General features: G+C 43.2%; 3 non-coding genes across 3 annotated transcripts; all 3 read left to right on the top strand.

Moving 5' to 3' along the window:
* The first annotated feature begins 1274 nt into the window (after window positions 1-1274).
* LOC112081800 lies at window positions 1275-1393 on the top strand. Its single transcript, XR_002896721.1, has one exon. It is a non-coding gene; the product is annotated as a 5S ribosomal RNA (ribosomal RNA).
* A 405-nt stretch (window positions 1394-1798) lies between these two features.
* LOC112081789 lies at window positions 1799-1917 on the top strand. The gene has a single exon (XR_002896710.1). It is a non-coding gene; the product is annotated as a 5S ribosomal RNA (ribosomal RNA).
* Window positions 1918-2310: 393 nt separating this feature from the next.
* LOC112081799 lies at window positions 2311-2429 on the top strand. The gene has a single exon (XR_002896720.1). It is a non-coding gene; the product is annotated as a 5S ribosomal RNA (ribosomal RNA).
* Window positions 2430-7190: the final 4761 nt, after the last annotated feature.

The raw sequence follows: 7190 nt of genomic DNA, 5'->3' as shown, positions 1-7190 counted from the left end.
GGAAAGGTTCCCGTCCGCCGTGATCTTTGTACTCCACCGTTCGGTTCTCGGATGCGCGTAATGTTGGTGCATCTTCCGGAAGCTGTATCTTTCTCCCCACTGGTCCGAATTGGATGATTCCAACTGTTCTGGGATCTTTGTTTGATTATCTCCAACTTTGCTGAAGACCCCGCCAACTGGTTCGGACCGGAAGGTTCCCCGGATTGCTGATCTTTGAAACGCGTGGACAAGGACAAATTTTGGTCGAGAAAAGCTTCCCGCGGTAAGGAAAATGGCCGAGGGCTGTGTACCGCGGTAAGCTTTTTGGTCGTAAAAATTCCTTCGCCTCGGCCAAAAACTCAACCCGCGGTATTTACACCTGATCTTCGACCCAGGCTGACTTTGGTCGATCGGTACGGACTTTGGTCGGTGCTGAGCGATCGGTAAGCTTTGTGGTCGAGGTTGAACGATCGGTAAGGATTTTGGCCGAGGTTTCTGTCCGTCCGGTACGCGATTTGGCCGAGAAATTCCTCCAAGCGGTTTTCACCATTTTTGACCTTTTTCTTCACCGTCTTCTTCTCTGCTCCTCTTCTTAGGCTCCAAATGACTCCCAAAGCACCTGATAAGGACTTCAAAACATGCAAAACTCCTTGGGACCTAATGCAAGCCCTAAATCCTATTTTTATGCCTAAAGACTCAATTTACATGGGGAAAACACATGATGAGGACTCTAAAATGCACTCTAAATGATGTAAAATATAGACATATCAACTCCCCCACACTTGTCCTTTGCTTGTCCTCAAGCGAAGAGAACAAATGAGAGAAAGAGGTTGTAATGCAGATGGAGCTCATATTTCGTGACCTCCCGGGAAGTCCCGTGTTGCACTCCTTTTTTGTTCCTCTTGATTCTTTTGTTTTTTTTTTTAGGTCTTTTCATTTGAAATACAAGGCATCTTTCGAACGACGCCATTTCGAGATCGTGTGGAACCACACCTCCTAAAGCAACTTTTCGGAAAGCACCAATTGTGCTCTCTGGCGTGTCCAAGGGTCTAAAGACCATGGGTGCGGTTTACAATGCCAAAATTTTGAGTTTTAGACCCTCTTCCGGGCCCTTTTCTAAAACATAAGCCCCGGTTTAAGTGTCGTCAAACGTGGTGTCCTAACTTATATATCTTGGCATGAATGCTCGTCTCAGCTGGGCGGGAAAAGCCATATAAACAGTGCAACACATGCGAAGATATTTCATCGCGGACTCAAAGCCAAAGGATATATGCTATTGGGATACATATACTAACATGTGCGATCATACCAGCACTAATGCACCGAATCCCATCAGAACTCCGCAGTTAAGCGTGCTTGGGCGAGAGTAATTCTCGGATGGGTGACCTCCCGGGAAGTCCTCGTGTTGCACTCCTTTTTTGTTCCTCTTGATTCTTATTTTTTTTTTTTAGGTCTTTTCATTTGAAATACAAGGCATCTTCCGAACGACGCCTTTTCTAGACCGTGTGGAACAACGCCTCCTACAGCAACTTTTCGGAAAGCCCCAAGTGTGCTCTCTGGCGTGTCCAAGGGTCTAAAGACTATGGGTGCGGTTTACAAGGCCAAAATTTTGAGTTTTAGACCCTCTTCCGGGCCCTTTTCTAAAACATAAGCCCCTGTTTAAGTGTCGTCAAACGTGGTGTCCTAACTTATATATCTTGGCATGAATGCTGGTCGCGGCTGGGCGGGAAAAGCCATATAAATAGTGCAACACACGCGAAGAGATTTCATTGCGGACTCAAAACCAAAGGATATATGCTATTGCGATACATATACTAACAGGTGCGATCATACCAGCACTAATGCATCGGATCCCATCAGAACTCCGCAGTAAAGCGTGCTTGGGCGAGAGTTGTACTACGATGGGTGACCTCCTTGGAAGTCCTCGTCTTGCACCCCTTTTTTGTTCCTTTTGATTCTTTGTTTTTTTTTGGGTCTTTTCATTTGAAAAACAAGGCATCTTCCGAACGACGCCATTTCTAGACCGTGTGGAACCATGCCTCCTACAGCAACTTTTTGGAAAGCCCCAAGTGTGCTCTGGCTTGTCCAAGGGTCTAAAGACCATGAGTGCGGTTTACAAGGCCAAAATTTTGAGTTTTAGACCCTCTTCCAGGCCATTTTCTAAAACATAAGCCCCGGTTCGTTAAACGTGGTGTCCTAACTTATATATCTTGGCATGAATGCTTGTCGCAGCTGGGCGGAAAAGCCATATAAACAGTGCAACACACGCGAAGAGATTTCATTGCAGTCTCAAAGCCAAAGCATATATGCTATTGGGATACATATACTAACATGTGCGATCATACCAGCACTAATGCACCGAATCCCATCAGAACTCCGCAGTTAAGCGTGCTTGGGCGAGAGTAATTCTCGGATGGGTGACCTCCCGGGAAGTCCTCGTGTTGCACTCCTTTTTTGTTCCTCTTGATTCTTATTTTTTTTTAGGTCTTTTCATTTGAAATACAAGGCATCTTTCGAACGACGCCATTTCGAGATCGTGTGGAACAACGCCTCCTACAACAACTTTTTAGAAAGCCCCAAGTGTGCTCTCTGGTGTGTCCAAGGGTCTAAAGACCATGGGTGTGATAGACAAGACTTTTTAAGGTCTCAGGACTATCAATCCCCTTGTCAATGTAGCACAAAGAGGTTTATCAATCCAGATGTGGTGTTAGACACTAAGCTATATGATCAAGTTCTTAATTCAAGCAAACAAGAGTGGGTTTTGATTAATCTAGAGAAAACTATAAACATAAACAGGATTAAAGACTAATGACAATGACAAATGATATGATGTGAATATGATATGATGGAGGCATGAGATTCTAGACATGATAGTTGGTCAGGGTGCTTTGGTGTTAAACTAGAGATGCTGATGACAATGATGAGACATGATTCAAGTGATTAAAAACTCTAATCTAGGTTAATCCTCTCATGAAGGTATTAACCCCTATACTAATCCATTTTCAAACCAAATTCCCATTTGTGAAATATGAACCAATATGCATTAATAAACAGTTCTCAATGATCATTCAAGCATTTAACAAATCATTCCCATGATGAAAAATTACTTAAACCTCTAACACAACTCTTTCAGGAATTTCATCAAACACTTTTGGTGCATGAAATTCCCAGAATCTAAATCTCAAGTGATTATCAAGGATCTAGCATAGAGAACAGTTGTTTAGAGAAATGAATCAATGAATCTAGCCCTAAGCACTCCTAATCTAACACTTTAGCACCCTAACCTACACATCTAGAACCTCATTAAGGTGACTACTCACTAATCATACTAATCTCTCTTAAACCTTTGCAAGTTGAGAAGATTAGCATGATTAATGATGAGAAATGGAGATGGAGATGATAGATTCAAAAGAAAACAGCTTTAAACACCCAGATCTCTTTAAACTCTCTTGATTAAACACTCAAATATAGATATTTCTCTTCTTAATGGAGTCTTTTTCACAAAAGAGGCAAGAGACAAAGGGAATAAAACTTAATTCTCTCCCAAAAAACCCTAAAAAGTATTTATACTTCCTTAAAAACGAACCGGGTCAGCCCGGAACAAACCGGGTCCTGACCCGGCTTTAATGGATAAAGTGGGAATTACTGCGGGTTGGTCCAGTATGTCCCAGGTCGCACACCTAAGTCGCAGTAGATGAAGACTTGTCTTGTGAAGCCTGAATCGCCTTGTCTTAGCCGCACGCCTAAGTAGGAGTGTTTTGCGAGTGTTGCTGCGGCTTGGTCTCCTTCCTCTCCAACTCGCAGGGCTAAGGCGGTTTCTGGGGAATGTACAAACTGTGCGGGTTGGTCTCTATTGCACCTAGGTCGCAGGCTCAAGTCGGAGTGATTTGCGAGTGATCGTGCGGCATAGTTCCAGGTGCGACTAACTCGCATGCCTAAGTCGCACGATTGTGGACTTAGCATTTCTCTTGCTCTTGAGCTTCAGACCTCTTCCAGTGATAGTTTACCCGCACATATCAACTCGCAGCATCAGCATTCAGGCGTTCATCTTCAGGCCTGCGGGTTAACCAAGTCGCAAGACCATCTCGCAGCATCCAGAGCAGCTTAGACCACTTCGCATTCCGGAGAGTGTAACTCCTATGAGACTAGTCCGAATTGAATGATTTCGGTTGCAGAAGACAGAGGACTCATTTATCTCCAACTTTGGTGAAGGAAGCTTCGGTGCTTGGGGAGTGTAAGGCTTCCTGGAGGGCACATCTTTGCAGTGCATGTACACGACCAGAGAGAGGCGTCTAGACATGTGTCCATTCCGGAGACCGTATCTTTCTGCTCATAGATCCGAATTGAATGCTCTTGGACGTTCTGGATAGAAGACTCAAATGTCTCTGGTTCTCATGAAGGACCTGGAAACTAAATCGGCCTGGAAGTGCACCGTCCTTCGCATCCTTTAGGACTGATGTGCTCGGTCCGGAATACCTACGAGACTGGGGTTCCTTCCGACAAGCTTATCTCTCTGCTCACGCGTCCGAATTCCACGATTCCACTTGATAAGAAACCGTGATGCAATGCTCTCCAACTTCTATGAAGCACCCGCCGTCTGAATCGGACCGGAAGGCTCCCCGGACAGGCGATTTCTGAGACACGTTCACACCCGGAGATTTTGGCCGATACACTTCATTCGCGGTACATGAAAATGGCCGGTAAAGCTTCCCGCGGTACATGGAAATGGCCGGTAAAACCTTCCTGGCCAGCGAGAATGGCCGATAACCTCCCAGGACCCAATTTTTCCACTTTCTCAAGCTTTGCTCACCATTCCACCTCCTGGATTCATCTTTTCAGCTCCATATTCACCTGATAGACACTCAAAACATGCAATAGACTCATTGGGACCTAATGCATCTCCTAAGTTCTAAAACAAACCCTAAGGACCTAAAATGCATGAAATAAAACATGATTTGGAATGATTTATGCAACCTAAATGATGCAAATTATGAACATATCAACTCCCCCACACTTGTCCTTTGCTTGTCCTCAAGCAAAAAGAGAGCAAATGAGAGAAAGAGGTTTTATGCAATGGGAGTTCACATTTTCTTTTTGAGAGAAGTGATCACAATGAGAACTCAAGTTCATGCTCAATTATGCAATGCAAAGTCATACTCAGATATATATCAACTCAGCAAGGAATCTCCACAAGTTCTTCTCTCTCTCAACTCTTTCACATTCATTAAGCTTTTATCAGGTGGATCTCATGATACAAGGTTTAAACAAGCTGGCTTGGCTAGGGAGAGGCTATGAGATTAAAATGATCTCATCAGTGTTCAAGTGGGTTAAATGCAGCAAAGGGATCTCTCTATGAATGATCAAACTTTGGCAGAATGCTAAAGGTAAAAAGCAACCTATGCATACAAGGGCAAAGACTCATCACACCCCACCCTCTACTCAAAGCTTCCTCACTTGCTCAAAAATCCTCACTTTTCACTCTCATTTTCCTCTCACTAGGGGATTTACTTTTCACTTTTCCTCTCAAGTCTTGGAACTCAAACTTTACACAGCTCTTTTTCTTTTACAACTTCTAGCCTCTTCTTTCTTAACAAAACATTTGAGCCTTTGGCTTCTTTTCTTCCTTTTTAACTTAGAGGCTAGACTCTTTCTTTTCAACAGACCAGAGCTCACTTTCTCAAAACACCAAGACTGATTTCTTTTTCTTTCATTCCCCTAGCTATTTTCACTCTCTCTTTTCCACTCATCTCACCTTTTTCCACTCACCAAAAGGTCTTTTCCCCCACACTTATTCCTCGCCAAAACTCTCAGTTCCTTGATGTTGGAACACAGCACTCAATGAGACCTGCCCTTGTCGCTCTAAACCTAACACTTTCTGCTAAGTTTGATCCAAGGTGGCCTTTCAATTCACACACAAACATTGGCTTAAAATAAGGATGGGTTCAACGTATGGGAACTGATCCATGATTGGGATTCAGCTACTTGAGCTAAGGAAAAGAGTGGTAAAAACAGTGGTTCTAGCTCAAGTATGTATATTGGTATCCACAAGCTTTTTCAAACAATGCATCAAAAGATATTTTCAAGTCAAGTTCAAGGTTCCCACTTGATTAGAGTTGAGTTCAATTCAAACTTGCTTCTCAGATTCAAATCATTTCAGACTTTGCAAGCACAGAAAAAGATTCACAAGCATATTCAATTCAAGTTCTCAAAGTGATGTACTCTCTAGAAAACCTATCATTACTCCTTGCAAGATGCAACCTACATGCAAAGGCAATCTAGACTCAATCCTAAAAATGAGAATGCAACTACATGATCATTTTTTTTTTTGTGTGTAAAATTTTCAGATTTTTCCATTTTTTTGGTTTTTATATGCACTTAGATGAATATGCAACTAGAATGTGACTCAAGACTCAAAGTGTAAAATAAGAAAATAGAAAACATGATTAGTAAAGGATAAAACTCCTCCCCCACACTTAAATAACACAGTCCCTTGTGTTATAAAAGTATGAGAAAGAAGTGAAACTAAAGCAAACAGGCAAAATGCAAAAGAAAAAGAAAATCTACATGCTATTTACAAGGTTTTGAGTGGTACCTAGTGGCTGTTGAAATCGGACCCCAATGAGTAGGAGGGGTTCGATGTGTGGCCGGACGGTGTTTCCCAAGAATGGTGGCTGGCCTCATCAGTCCCGTCGTCAAGATCTACCCAAGTGGTTCCATATGTGACCAAGGCTGTGCAGTTCATGGAACTCTCCCCAACTTCCTCTCTGTTCCTTGGTGAAACCGGTGCTGGAGCCCCACCTTTACAAGGGTTTTCAAGCTTCTTGATCCTCTTCTTCATCTCCTTGATGCATTTGGCCATCTTGTGGATGGTTTTGTCTTGGTACTTGCACCATTGTTGGAGAATACCAATCTTCTGTTGAGCTCTGAACCCTGAAGTGCCTGGTTCCTCCCAGTTGTAATCATCAAAGTGATATCTGTTTCCACCAAAACGTTTTTGAGGTGGAGGCAGATCAGCATCTTGAGCACCAGCTGTACTTGTGGTAGCATCTTCAGCGGTTGCTTTCTTTCCCTTGGAGGCTTCTTCTCTGCGAGTTTGCTTGTATGTGAGGATTGGTGGATCAGTTTGGACATTGTACAGCTCTTCCTTCAGCAAGAAGAAGTGAATGTTCCTTTTAACTTTGACTGTGGTGATGGAGGGATGGTAGGAGAAC

Source organism: Eutrema salsugineum, unplaced genomic scaffold (assembly GCF_000478725.1).
Source record: "Eutrema salsugineum unplaced genomic scaffold, Eutsalg1_0 scaffold_10, whole genome shotgun sequence".
NCBI lineage: Eukaryota > Viridiplantae > Streptophyta > Magnoliopsida > Brassicales > Brassicaceae > Eutrema > Eutrema salsugineum.
This window is presented reverse-complemented; position numbering and strand designations above follow the sequence as displayed.